The following is a 14,074-nucleotide window of genomic DNA, read 5'->3' on the forward strand; positions in this document are numbered from 1 at the left end:
GGAGCACTTATACATACTGTTTTCTAAGCGATTCGCGCGTGCTTGATACATTTTGGTAGTTTTATCAATGACATGTGTTGGCAGCTGCTTACCACTCATATAATCCTCGATAACTACATGGTTAACAACATCGCCACTGCAAGACACCTGATAATCCTGGTCCATTGGTACAAAGTACAACCATGTTATACCATAAAAACGTTTATAATCACTATGAACCCTTGGTGAGTTGACGTTGACGGACATTACGGGGCGAACTACGACAGTCATAATATCTTTACAGTTCGTGTTTTGGTTCACACAGGAATATTTATATGTACCTATGCTTGGTAGTCTTACATCAGCCCGTACAGTTGTTGCGCTAACCTCAATGATCTGTAGCGGTTTTCTATTTTCTGCCAATTCTAGATGTCTAGCTTCTGTCGACGAGCAAAATATAATAAAATCATCGCCGTATGATGTAAAAATATCATTAGTAATTTTAATCAAATGTTCTGTGACTATCTTCGGCGGACGCTGATCTCCATGGCATACGCCATCTATATCGATTGCCCCGACACTCACCGCGCCGCTCCCCTCTTCTTCAAGGTCATGGATGTCTTCACCAGCTGCGCTTCCCATCAGCAGAAGTAGTGGCCATAGCACCCGCAGTCACACAGTACCAGTATTGATAATCATCGTGCACTCAAACTAGCAACTACCTAGCAAGTGAAACGAATAACACTGAACTAATGGACCCGTGTTCAGTTGTGTGAACTATATATAGAGTATTTACTCCAATATTTCCTTTTATTTGATATTTTTAATTAATCGGTAATATGCTCACCGTATGACGCACGTAATAAATTCGTCAAATACGAGTAGGTAGTTAGGTATCTACCGATAATATGTATCGCGCAATAAGGGTTTCGAACTACATATCATTTTTTAAAGACATGTTCTTAAGTAACCCACGCCAAGCCAATGTAAATCATTTTGTCATGCATCAGTTCAAACATGTGAAACATGCCTTAATTTGAATTCTAAAAAGTCTCATCATTCTCTTGCCCTTGTCCCATTCACTTGGGGTCGGCGCAGCATGTCTTTCTCTTCCACACCTCTCTGTCGCCCGTCATTTCATCATTCACTTGCATTCGTTTCATATCATCTCTCACACAGTCCATCCACCTTTTCCTCGGTTTTCCTTTCCTCGTACTTCCCTCCACATTCATTCGTACGGTACGGTACGGGATGAAAGTCATGTGACGAATACCTTTCTCGTCACATGACTTTCATCCCTCCGCATCACATGCCCGTACCACGCTAGACGATTTGCCCTTACTTTATCTGTTATGGGTGCAACTTTCAGGCTTCCTCTTATATACTCATTCCTTATCTAATCCATTCTCGTCACGCTACACATCCATCTCAACATTCTCATCTCCGCTACATGCAATCTCTTTTCATCCGTCACCTTTAGGGCCCAACACTCTGATCCATACATGACGACAGGTCTTATGACTGATTTATAAATTTTACCCTTCAACCGAAGAGGCATTCGGGCGTCGCAAATGGTTCCCGTGACCTGTCGCCATTTCATCCATCCTGTGCTAATCCGGTTTTTCACGTCACGTTCAATATCGCCATCGCACTGTACGAGCGAACCGAGGTACTTAAAGTCGGAGCAGACCGGCAGTGTAACGCCGTCGAGTTCTATGGCAGCAAAACTGGAGAGACCGCCAAAATCGCAGAACATGTGTTTCGTTTTAGATCTGCTGATCTTTAGGCCAACATTCTCCAATTTTTGCCGCCATTTCTCAAGTCTGCTCTGCACCTCAAGTTCGTTTTCACCAACAAGCACAATGTCATCGGCAAACAGCATACACCAGGGTGCCTCCTCCTGTATGTCTGACGACAGAGCGTCCATAACATAGTACACGTCCATAACAATTCTAAAAAGTCTAATGGCTTAATTAGAAACGTTTACCAAATCTAAGGCCTCATTCGCTAAAGCACGCAAAGCTCTTTATACAAGGAGTAGACTCCGTTTGGAGCAAAAAGCGTTCGAAACTTAGCAAAAGAAAACTCCAAATCATAACAGGGGTGTTTACTGGCCATTACGTGGCCAAAAAAATTCTGGCCAATATGGGACTCTCTAGTCTGACAACACCGATTGTCGTATGAAGAGGAAGAGACAGTAAAACACTTAATGTATCTTATGTTACGCCCTCGCCAGACAAAGAATGAAGGACTTTGGAGCAGGATATCTGGAACCAACGGACTTTAAAACGCTAATACCCATGAGCTCCATCATCCGGCACATGGATATGGTGGGAAAAGCTTTTGAGTAGATGACGGATCTTTTCTTGGGGGTAATTGCACAAAAGATCCCTATTGGTCGAAGTGTATCCGCAAGGGCCCCCGAAAACAATAAGATAAGATAAGGCCTCATTCGCACGAGCGCTTTTCCAAAGCGCGTTAAAAGAGCTCGTGCGAATGGGGCCTTACAGACAGTTGATAATCGGTTGTCCCTATGTCATTTTGACATTTCTGTGTGTCAGACAGATTATAAGCGAAAATCTTATCAAATTGTTAAAACAGAACCTATTTCTTGCATTAGCTGACACGCGGCTAATGCAAAGATCGGTTCTGTTTTAACAATTTGATAAGGTTTTCACTTATTATAAACTGAAATAGATGTCATATACACTAAATAAAATGTGGCAAGTGCTCCAGTGATTGAGGCCGGAATGAAGGATTTGGTCATATTTTTTTTAGTATAAGATAAGGTATAAGACATCTAGGTTTCAGTTGATAATTTATATAATATGTAGTAGTGGGACTACTTAAATGAAATCAAAATACTATAAAATAGTTTGATTTATTTCCTAATTGTAGGTTTTGCGAGATCCCTAATGATACGACTCTGATAGCATTTAATTTTTTTTAATTAGCCTGGTTAAGTGTCTCACTGCTGGGCAAAGGCCTCCCCTCGCTTCCTCCACTCGACCCTGTCTTTTGTAGTTTCCCGCCAATCCCGATAAAATGCGTCCAAATCGTCCCGCCATCTCCTTTTCGGTCTGCCTGCACTCCGGCCAGCACCATTTAAATAAAATATGTATTATCAGGCAACTAAGGCTCATAATACATAGGTACTCGGACACAGCAAATTAAGTTAATTTAAGGAAAAAATACATAAATTTTACCAACGCACAAGTACAAACCGCTATGATGATAACAGGCAATTACTCGCGTAGGGGAGCGGGGGGCTTGTTGTAACAGTTTTAGGAAAAAGTCTAAAAATATGTATAATTTTATAATTCCGAGTATGAGGGTTTGTAAAGTATTTATTTAAGCACTAATTCCGATTACAACATAATTTAAAATGTTTACGCATCTTTTACACCAGACACTTTTTGAAAAACTGGAAGTTGTTACAACTTACCCAGTAATTGGGGCTTGTTGTAACAGTTTTAGGAAAAAGGCCTGTATTGTCTAAAATATGTATAATTTTATGATTCTGAGTACCTATGAGGGTTTGTAATCTAAGCACTAATTCCGATTACAAAATAATTTTAAATGTTTACGCATCTTTTACACCAGACACTCTTTGAAAAACTGGGAGTGTTTACAACTTACCCCGTATTTTTTTTTCAATACCTGGTCGAAACAGAGCTCGTATGCACATCCACTCGCTTCGATGACTGGCGGGGCAATGACGGTGTTTACGTTATCCCTTGAGTAATAAGAAAGTCATTCAGCAAAAAAAATGTTTTTAATTCTCCGTCAAAATTGAGCGTTACTTTTTACTCCTGTTACATTAAGCCCCCGGCTGCCCTACCTAATATAATTAGGTGCTGTTATTTCCTTATCGAACTGTTGCGGCGTCGCTTAAGTCCTATCTAATTTAGCGCATTCAAACACGTGAATATGTAAACCGTCAGGTAAACTAGCATATGTAGACAGTAGAGATGCCCCGAATAGTGAATTTGGCCGAATACCGAATACCGTATATTCGGCCCTGCCCTCGGCCGAAAACCGAATATTCGGCATGACATGCGAACATTTTGAGTCACAATTATTATGAAAACTGTTCGCTAACAAAGCACAACATTTGCTAAGATGTATTTTTATGTTGAACATAATTGATGAATTTAGTGAGAGTCAATGAAATCATCACTCATGATAAAAATTAAATATTTTGTAATCATCAAATCCTCAAAAACGCTTCGTATTTAACTACTTTCCAAGAATACATTTTAGATATATTTTTTTTGGGAAATTTTTCATTTTAGATAGGTGCAACAGATATTCGGTATTCGGCCGAATAGTAGGCAACATTCGGCCGAATACCGAATATTCGGCAAAGTGGCCGAATAGGCCGAATACCGAATAGTTGCCGAATATTCGTGGCATCTCTAGTAGACAGTCATGTCTACCGTGAAAAACGAATATTAGTGAATGTTATATCGAATCTAAGTACATTTCACTTGTCCTCGCAGTTTGTAAACGTCAAATTTAATTGCGCCTGCGAAATCGGGGTATGATTATAATAATTATATCAACATAATAACAATAAAGGCGTAAGCACCATCTACGTGCATATTGGCGATACTGCAGTGTATTAGTCAAGTCAGTAATCAATATACCATAATGTAATCGTCGCTTCAGGAAAATAACAAGTTTATACAGTTGGAAAATACATTAAAAAAAACAAAGTCCCAATTAAATTAAAATAATTTTGTTGCTAGTAGTGTGTTTGTGCCGCTTTTCGGCCACAACTTTTTCGATAGAGGGCGCCAGTATGTATGCGTAAGGTAGTGACAATTTAGTTCACCCTACTCCCCGCTAGATGGCGCCACTGTCTATGCGCAACGTTAGTTCCAAAGGTCTCCGCTAGATGGCGCCACTGGTTAGTTCACCCTACTCCCCGCTAGATGGCGCCACTGTCTATGCGCAACGTTAGTTCCAAAGGTCTCCGCTAGATGGCGCCACTGGTTAGTTCACCCTACTCCCCGCTAGATGGCGCCACTGTCTATGCGCAACGTTAGTTCCAAAGGTCTCCGCTAGATGGCGCCACTGGTTAGTTCACTCTACTCCCCGCTAGAGGCGCCACTGTCTATGCGCAACGTTAGTTCCGAAAATATCCGCCAGCCCCGCCGGAGGGCGACAGTATGTATGCGCCGCTGGTTAGTTCACTCTACTCCCCGCTAGAGGCGCCACTGTGTATGCGCAACGTTAGTTCCAAAAATTTCCACCAGCCCCGCTGGAGGGCGACAGTATGTATGCGCAAGGTTAGTTCTAAAAATCCCCCGCCAGAGGGCGACAGTATGTATGCGCAACGTTAGTTCCAAAAATCCTCACCGTCCCTGCCTGGGGGCGACAGTATGTATGCGCAACGTTAGTTCCAAAAATCCCCACCAGCCCTGCGTGGGGGCGACAGTATGTATGCGCAACGTTAGTTCTAAAATTCTCCCGCCAGAGGGCGACAGTATGTATGCGCAACGTTAGTTCTAAAAATCTCCACCAGCCCTGCCTGGGGGGCGACAGTATGTATGCACAACGTTAGTTCCAAAAATCCCCGCCAGCCCTGCCTGAGGGCGACAGTATGTATGCGTAACGTTAGTTCCAAAATTATCCGCCAGCCCTGCCTGGGGGCGACAGTATGTATGCGCAACGTTAGTTCTAAAAATCCCCACCAGCCCCGCCTGGGGGCGACAGTATGTATGCGCAACGTTAGTTCCTAAAATCCCCACCAGCCCTGCCTGGGGGCGACAGTATGTATGCGCAACGTTAGTTCCTAAAATTTCCGCCAGCCCCGCTGGAGGGCGACAGTATGTATGCGCAAGGTTAGTTCTAAAAAGCCCCCGCCAGAGGGCGACAGTATGTATGCGCAACGTTAGTTCCAAAAATCCCCACCAGCCCTGCCTGAGGGCGACAGTATGTATGCGCAACGTTAGTTCTAAAATTCTCCTGCCAGAGGGCGACAGTATGTATGCGCAACGTTAGTTTCAAAACCATCCGCTATGAAATGAATAGATGTCTCCACTTTGTATGTGAGTTGTTGAATCGCTTAAATGAATAGATATCCCTAGTGGCGCCTTCGTCGGTGGACACCGCTAGTTAGTTCCAAAAATCCCCGCCAGGCCCGCCAGAGGGCGACAGTATGTATGCGCAACGTTAGTTCCAAAAATCCCCGCTAGCCCCGCCTGAGGGCGACAGTATGTATGCGCAACGTTAGTTCTAAACTTTCCCCGCCAGAGGGCGACTGTATGTATGCGCAACGTTAGTTCTAAAACCATCCGCTATGATATGTATAGATGAGCAGCCGTCTGAGTATTTCTAAAAAAGTCCGCAGAGTCAGAGGGGGTTCATGGTAAGTTAATTAATCTTGGTCAAGCAAATCTAGTCAGTAGAAAAAGGCGGCAAATTTGAAAAATCGTTTGAATAGTTCGAAAATCGTGTGTCATTTATATCTTATCTGTGGAACTGTTTTGTTTACATTTCATCGCTGTTCGATGTACATTCCTGCCTTTTGTTCGTTTCCTAGGGTTACCATACTTTAGTTTGCTTTACATTGCTTCTGACATATCCGGCTTGACAGACTATCGATTCGCTTAACAATATAGATGTCGCTAGTGGCGCCTCGTCAGTGGACACCGCTAGTTAGTTCCAAAAACATCCGCTATGAAATTGCAAAAAGGCCCATCATGTTTGTTTTAAAATATGAGACATATATCGGCGTTTTTTGTTAATACCACGTCAGTGGCAAACAAGCAGACGACCCCGCCTGGCAGTAAGCAGTCACCGTAGCCTATGAACGCCTGCGAATTCTATAGTTTACACGGATGCACTTTTATTTGCGGTTGGTTTTGTCGCTTGTGCTTATCAAATGTATGGAGTTTGTAGTTTACCAACCGTAAAGGGGTTTTTCTTTTATTATACCACATTGGTGGCAAATAAGCATACAGTCCGTCTGATGGTAAGTTGTTACCGTAGCCTTTGGACGCCTGCAACTCCAGGGTGGATACAAGCGCGCTGCCGACTGCCCAAAGATTCAATAACTTTGTTTTAAAATATGAGGCTTATATCGGCGTTTTTTTTTTAATACCACGTCAGTGGCAAACAAGCAGACGACCCCACCTGACAGTAAGCAGTCACCGTAGCCCATGGACGCCTGCGAATTCAATAGTTTACACGGATGCACTTTTATTTGCGGTTGGTTTTGTCGCTTGTGCTTATCAAATGTATGGAGTTTGTAGTTTACCAACCGTAAAGGGGTTTTTCTTTTATTATACCACATTGGTGGCAAATAAGCATACAGTCCGTCTGATGGTAAGTTGTTACCGTAGCCTTTGGACGCCTGCAACTCCAGGGTGGATACAAGCGCGCTGCCGACTGCCCAAAGATTCAATAACTTTGTTTTAAAATATGAGGCTTATATCGGCGTTTTTTTTAATACCACGTCAGTGGCAAACAAGCAGACGACCTCGCCTGACAGTAAGCAGTCACCGTAGCCCATGGACGCCTGCGAATTCTATTGTTACCACGGATGCATTTTTATTTGCGGTTGGTTTTGTCGCTTGTGCTTATCAAATGTATGGAGTTTGTAGTTTACCGACCGCAAAAAGATCCAGATTTTTTTTTTTATATACTACGTCGGTGGCAAACAAGCATCCGGCTCACCTGATGGTAAGCAGCCACCGTAGCCTTTGGACGCTTGCAAGTTCAGACTTTTGAAACCTATACATCATCATCATCATCATCATCATCATCATTATTATCATTAGACCCTCAGGAAAACCTCGACAGGGGACACCTCCGGCCCCCCTGCTCATGTAGTATTTAGGGTTTCTAGCACACTTATTTACGGTTGATTTTTTGTCTCTTTTGGTTATCAAATGTAGTTTGTAGTTTGCAGACTGCAAAAAGGCCCAGACTTTTTTTTTTTAATAATACGTCGGTGGCAAACAAGCATCCGGCTCACATGATGGTAAGCAGTCAACGTAGCCTATGGATGCCTGCAACTTTAGAGTTGTTACATGCGCGTTGCCGACTGCAAAAAGGTTCAATAAGTTTTTTTCTTTTTTTATATACCACGTCGGTGGCAAACAAGCACACGGCCCGTCTGGTAGTGAGCAGTCACCGTAGCCTATGGACGCCTGCAATTTCGAGATGTTACATGCGCGTTGCCGATCGTTGAGATGTAGACCGTGACGTTCGAAAACAAAAAGTCGTATGTGACTGTAAACTTCCATTCACCGTAGAATTTGACAGATAGAGAGAGTTTGAATTAAGTATTGTAACCTTAGTCAGATAATGAAGCTTATTTGAAAGATTATTAACTCTAAGTACTAGAAATAAAGTAGATTTTACTAATGCTGTAATTCTGTAATGCGACATGGTCATGAAACTCATGCGATGTTGGGGGTATACTCTTCAATCTTTTCAATCGGAATGGTCAGAGGTCAGAGTTCAGAGGTCAGAAAGTCCGTGAGGGACAGAACATACGCAAAGTGAAGAAATTGAAAACACGTTTTAATATACCTGACAACATATCAAGCATAACCTACGTAACTTGGTCGGGTTATTTGTTACCTAACATAAACCATACTAAATTCACTGTGGGGAATTAAAAAAAAATGTGAGTGTGTGACAAGGACAAACAATAATAACGCTTTCTCTGCTACTCCTACTGAAAGATTACATAAGACTATCTCGTTTGGTCATTTCCCCCTCCCAGTCCCTCCCCCCACCAGTTCCAATTATAATATCATAAATGAGATCACAATACCTGCAACCTGTAACTGACGCATACGCTTTCTAAAATTAATTAAACAATCAGAAAATAACAATGGAGTACGTCATTGAACTCGTTGCGAGGCTGTGGTTTAGTAACAAGGGGTTAGGGTACAATTATAAATGTGGAGATAGCGACGAAACAAATATTGCATTCATCTCATCAATCGAGGCGCTGGCACCTGACGTGGACATTTACAAGTGGGAGGCGGCCCGGATCGATCTCAAGAAGCTGATCAAAGAACTTCTGGAGGAGAGGAGCATCCTTCAGTTACACTCGGGATACCATGCGGAGGGGCTTTTGCTGGAGGTGCTAAGAAAACACAACATTAGATCATTCCTCTCCGTGCCTCTTAAACAGAAAACTTTAATCTGGAAAGACGCGGGGGTGTGGTTCGTAGAGGTGACCAACCCGAAAATCATCAAGAGAACTTATGTGTTTTTTGACTTCGAATAAGTGTACGTCTGTGTATGTCTGAAATAAAAAAATGTTTAAAAGTGAATGACTATTTATTTATTTACCAATCATTTAGGTATTTTATAATGTTCCCAATGCGAGTACAAAAAAAATGCAAAAGCTGGTTTTTCAAAATTCGTTGTTAAGGGGCTCCTTGGCGCTAATGACATTCGATCTGCGCCCATAGGAATCCTCGAATCCACAGTGGCACGCAATATCGACTGGAATATAGCAAGAAACATCTTTAGACCAAACTTTTTGATTTAAATCAGCGGCGCTTTTACAGCAATCTGCATCTGGCCATAATATTCAGAGCAAGTTTCGCGTGGTGAATCGTACCAGATAATTGGACTCGGGTCAAGGTAAACTTCATAGCAAAAGCAGGGAAAAAGGACTACTGACAGCCTATATCCGTCAGTCCATTATTAGTCTAACATCGTTTCTACCCAAGACTTCTTCTTCCACACGATATCCAACCTAATGCAAAGAGCTCTAAAGACAATATTCAAATGGTGGCAAGCAGTGCGTCTGCATAATATGGACACTAAACAGGCCAAATGCACATGGAGCTCTCAAGCATTAACCAAACTCAACACCTGGGTTTTTGCAAATATAACCCTTAGCATGCCCACTGAACATATACACCGAATGTCATTTTACCAAACTCTAAGACAAATGAACCAATGACCGAAAGTACGTTGAAGAGTTCCAAGAAAGGCAATTCAATAAGCTCAGAGCTAGCATCAGCATGGGCAGACAGGCCTCAATCTTCCAGGCATTAACAAATATATGATGCTTCCCTGCGGTCTGGAAACCTATGTCGTCAACATGCACACTACTACAAACGCAACGCTATCTAAAGGATGATTGACCATATTTTCTTATTTCGAAAGAGATTATCCTATGAGCCCTAGCCCATTACAATAATTTGAACTTTACAGTAAAGGAAATTATGTCGAAATTGCATCTACGATTTTTATTTTTGAAGATACGAGTAGCCCATCTAGCGTCGCATAGTTGAGCTACAATCACAGAAGTTCTGCTACCCCGCAACAGATGTCAACCTTATTACATTTAAGTAAAGTTGATTTTTGTACTAAACAATCAAAAAATCCTAGCGAAAATATTGAAATACTAGCTTTTGCCCGCGACTTCGTCTGCGTGGAATTAGTGACAGCAGCTAAAGTAGGTATAGCGCCTGGATAATGCTAATAGCAATCATTCAATATGCTCATTGCTTACTTCAATTATTAGGCAATGCCATTAACCCTTTCAATTCCACCCGCCTTTGCACTCTCTTCAGGAATGATATCCCTGATTTTCCCCAGGACTCGAACTATCTCTATACCAAATTTCAACTAAATCGGTTCAGCGGCTTAAGCGTGAAGAGGTAACAGACAAACAGACAGACAGACACACTTTCGCCTACTTAGCGATGATATGAAATCCCTCCTTGTAATTTTAAACGGATTTGTTTTCACATTGACATTGCTTAAGCGCCACCGTACTGAACTGACAATAGGGAGCATGCATGAACTATACAGCATAGGAGCCATCTGATTTTTGGCGCGAGACGTAAATGTGACGTTTATACTTCCAATGGGACCCACAAGATGGCAGAACCTACTATGCATAATATGTAGGTAGATGGTATAGCACTTGCTTTGATTAGGTTAGGTCTTGTTTTTGTTTGAAATCGAACTTGATATATTTTTAACGACGATGATGACACACGCTTAGTAACTCTGAAACATTGCTCTACACAACCTCACCTCAAGGGGCTCCCCGCGGTTTTCATCGATATTTGACAAGGTTTGAGCCGTTACTTCTACATTTACACTTCAGATAGAATTATAAGACAAATGGCTACCGATTCTTCAATCTTTAATCTCCATTCTTGTCTACCGGATTTTGAAACTAATGAATACTTATTTTTTTATGATTTTTTTAAACATTGTCTAAAAATAACACTTTTTTCGTAGCTGGATTGCTGTGAAGGATCTTACATGTACGAAATCTGCATATTTGGGTTTGTCTTTGACGTCTCTAAAAACTGGTCAGAGATGTAAATTTTAAAATAATTAACACAAAAGCTATGGCCTGAAAACCAGGTTGTTGGCCTAAAATTGTTCAACTTGATGTCGAATATCTCGAAGACAATGAACTTTGAAGTAAATATGGCATACTATATTGCTAAAAGTCGTTGCTATTATAGCTACAAAAAACAACGGATTGCACTCCGGGAGTGCCGACAGAAGTGAAAACTCAATGACTAGGCCAAAATGTCTGCAGCACTATGTATCCTCCTTTCTATTGAAAAACTTTAGTCCGAAATTGCTGGTCAGTGAGCTTGTTTAAAATTCAAATTTGTACAGTTAATTCTTTAAAATTCGAATAGAAATTGTAAAGTTACCTTGCAGATCTCGCATCTAAATATATTTGATCATGATATTTTGAGTTTTATTCACCATTACTAGAGTTCACTTTTATTAGCGATTTCATCAAGATGTAGCTTTATTGAATTATATTTGAGTGATATAAAGTTTGAATGTAACTGTGAGATCCTCGTATTTCAACCCGTACAAGATTAGAACCTTTTTCATGTAATGTCATTGAGTTTTTCTTTATTGATTTAATTGCCATCTATTTGAGTGGCCATCTAAACGTTACGATCACGTGATCGCTGTCTCAGAAAGTGCCCAACGCCGCTAAAGAAGTTCTCACTTTATTGGGAGGTTGCATTAAAAGTCGCTGTGTGTTATGATTTTTTGAACGTTTATTTCTATGATAAAAAAAATCATGATTTTAATCGAAATATGCGCCATCGGCAGCTACGACCTTCTCCCACTTTTCTGGCAACAATTGAATTCCGCGGCGAAAGAAAGCTCTATCCTTTGAGGCTATCCAATCAGCAATCCATTTTTGGACTTCTTCATAATTTTTGAAATGCCTGTCTTCTAAATCATGCTGCATCGACCGAAACAGATGATAGTCTGATGGAGCCAGGTCTGGAGAATACGCTGGGTAAGGGAGGGTTTCCCATTCAAATTCCATTAACTTTTGTTTGACCTTCAAAGCAACATGAGGCCGAGCGTTATCATGAAGAAGAATCACTTTTCGTCGATTAGATGCAATCGATGGTCTGTTTTTCATCAAATTTTTGTATAAATTGTCCAACTGTTGTTGATAACGCTCAGCGGTGACTGTTTCATTCGGTTTTAACAACTCATAATAGACGACTCCTTCCATATCCCACCAAATACAGAGCATCGTCTTATTAGCGTGGATGTTCCGCTTTGGAGTCGACGTTGTCGGTTGGCCAGGATCAACCCATGTTTTTTTTCGTTTTGGATTCTCAAAATAGATCCATTTTTCATCTCCGGTCACGATACGCCATAAGAAACTCTTCTTTTTTTGCTTTGCAAGTAAGGAAATGCAGATGTTTAGCCGATTCGCAATAGCACTGTCGGTCAATCGATGTGGCAGCCATTTTCCTTCTTTTTGTATCTTCCCAATGGCATGCAAACGTCGCGATACAGTTGATTTATCGACTCCAAGTTGTTGAGCTAATTCTTTAAGCGATTGAGCGGGATTATCGTCCAATAGCGCTTTCAATTCCTCATCTTCAAATTTTTTCGGTTGTCCTGGCCGTTCTTTGTCATAAACATCACAGTCACCGCTTTTAAACCTTCTAAACCAATCTCTGCATGCTGTTTCGGATGGAGCAGATTCCCCATAAGTATCTGCGAGCAATCGGTGAGCTTCAGCCGCACTTTTTTTCAAATCGAAATAATGAAGAAGTACACATCGGAAAAATAACTTATCGCGATTCATTTTTCACTGTGTATTAAATATTACTTATTGAAGATAAAAATGCTGACTGTCAACTGGATTATATTACCACACTTTCAAGCTTCAAAATTGTACATGTCACAGTAATTATACTTTAGTCTAGAAATTGCTAGCCACATTTATATGAGAACAGCGGGAATTAATGCAACCACCTAATAAAAACATTAGAAAACTAAAGGATTCAGATCGAATGTCATTAGCGCCAAGGAGCCCCTTAACAACGAATTTTGAAAAACCAGCTTTTGCATTTTTTTTGTACTCGCATTGGGAACATTATAAAATACCTAAATGATTGGTAAATAAATAAATAGTCATTCACTTTTAAACATTTTTTTATTTCAGACATACACAGACGTACACTTATTCGAAGTCAAAAAACACATAAGTTCTCTTGATGATTTTCGGGTTGGTCACCTCTACGAACCACACCCCCGCGTCTTTCCAGATTAAAGTTTTCTGTTTAAGAGGCACGGAGAGGAATGATCTAATGTTGTGTTTTCTTAGCACCTCCAGCAAAAGCCCCTCCGCATGGTATCCCGAGTGTAACTGAAGGATGCTCCTCTCCTCCAGAAGTTCTTTGATCAGCTTCTTGAGATCGATCCGGGCCGCCTCCCACTTGTAAATGTCCACGTCAGGTGCCAGCGCCTCGATTGATGAGATGAATGCAATATTTGTTTCGTCGCTATCTCCACATTTATAATTGTACCCTAACCCCTTGTTACTAAACCACAGCCTCGCAACGAGTTCAATGACGTACTCCATTGTTATTTTCTGATTGTTTAATTAATTTTAGAAAGCGTATGCGTCAGTTACAGGTTGCAGGTATTGTGATCTCATTTATGATATTATAATTGGAACTGGTGGGGGGAGGGACTGGGAGGGGGAAATGACCAAACGAGATAGTCTTATGTAATCTTTCAGTAGGAGTAGCAGAGAAAGCGTTATTATTGTTTGTCCTTGTCACACACTCACATTTTTTTTTAATTC

Source organism: Cydia fagiglandana, chromosome 10, assembly GCF_963556715.1.
Source record: "Cydia fagiglandana chromosome 10, ilCydFagi1.1, whole genome shotgun sequence".
NCBI classification, from domain to species: Eukaryota; Metazoa; Arthropoda; class Insecta; order Lepidoptera; family Tortricidae; genus Cydia; species Cydia fagiglandana.